Source organism: Brassica oleracea, chromosome C5 (genome assembly GCF_000695525.1).
Source record: "Brassica oleracea var. oleracea cultivar TO1000 chromosome C5, BOL, whole genome shotgun sequence".
Lineage (NCBI taxonomy): Eukaryota > Viridiplantae > Streptophyta > Magnoliopsida > Brassicales > Brassicaceae > Brassica > Brassica oleracea.
In genome coordinates this window covers 37971703-37972657 of record NC_027752.1, presented here as the reverse complement: position 1 = coordinate 37972657, position 955 = coordinate 37971703, and positions in this window count along the sequence as shown.

Here is a 955-nt window from a genome sequence, read left to right as displayed (position 1 = left end):
GACTTTCTGACGAATACCGAGAAACGTCATTCTGACGAACTTCCGACGATATTCCGATGCGGACACACGAGACCAGAGTTCATCGGAAAAACTATATACCGACGGAGAACGTTCCTCGGACTATTCCGACGAACGTAGTCCTCGGAAAATACCAACGGACTATGGTTCGTCGGAAGATACCGACGGACTATGGTTCGTCGAAAGATACCGACGGAATATGGTTCGTCGGAAGATACCGACGGACAATGGTTCGTCGAAATTTTTCGAGGAATCCTCTCCGTCGGTATTTTCCGACGAACCATAGTCCGTCAGTATATTCTAACTCCCACAATTCGTCGGAATATATCAATTTTAAAAACAAATTAATTTTGCATTTTTATCTATTTTTTTATATTAAAAATTAATAAATAAATAAATAAAATATGAAATTTAAATTTAATAATATTATAGAATTTAAACTCATACAAACCGAAATAGAAAAAAAACATTCAGAAAGTTTAAAATTCATACAAACCGAAATAGAAAAAAAAAACATTCAGAAAGTTTTAAAAAGCAGAAAAAACTAAGAACTCGAAGACATCAAACGATCTAGCTTCTGCATTATCTCAGCGTTGAACTTCTTCTGGGATGCCAGCTCAGCAAGGATAGTGGCATTCTCCGAACGGATAGTGGTATTCTCAGAAAGGTCCGAAAGGATAGTGGTGTTCTGCTCCTCCAATGCCCCAATCCGTTCATCTTTGTCATGTAGCTCCTCGAGAATCATGGGATCGGCATACGGAGCTTGCGAAGAAGATGCCGGATACGAAGAAGCACAGCGGGGCAACCCAACTAAATGGCCTCCTTTCCTTTTAGGAACTGCCTACAAAAATATTTAAAGTTAGTAAATAGGGACAAGTTAGTAATCGACATTATAAAAAAATATATTAATAAAAAAAATTACCTTTTCAACCATCTC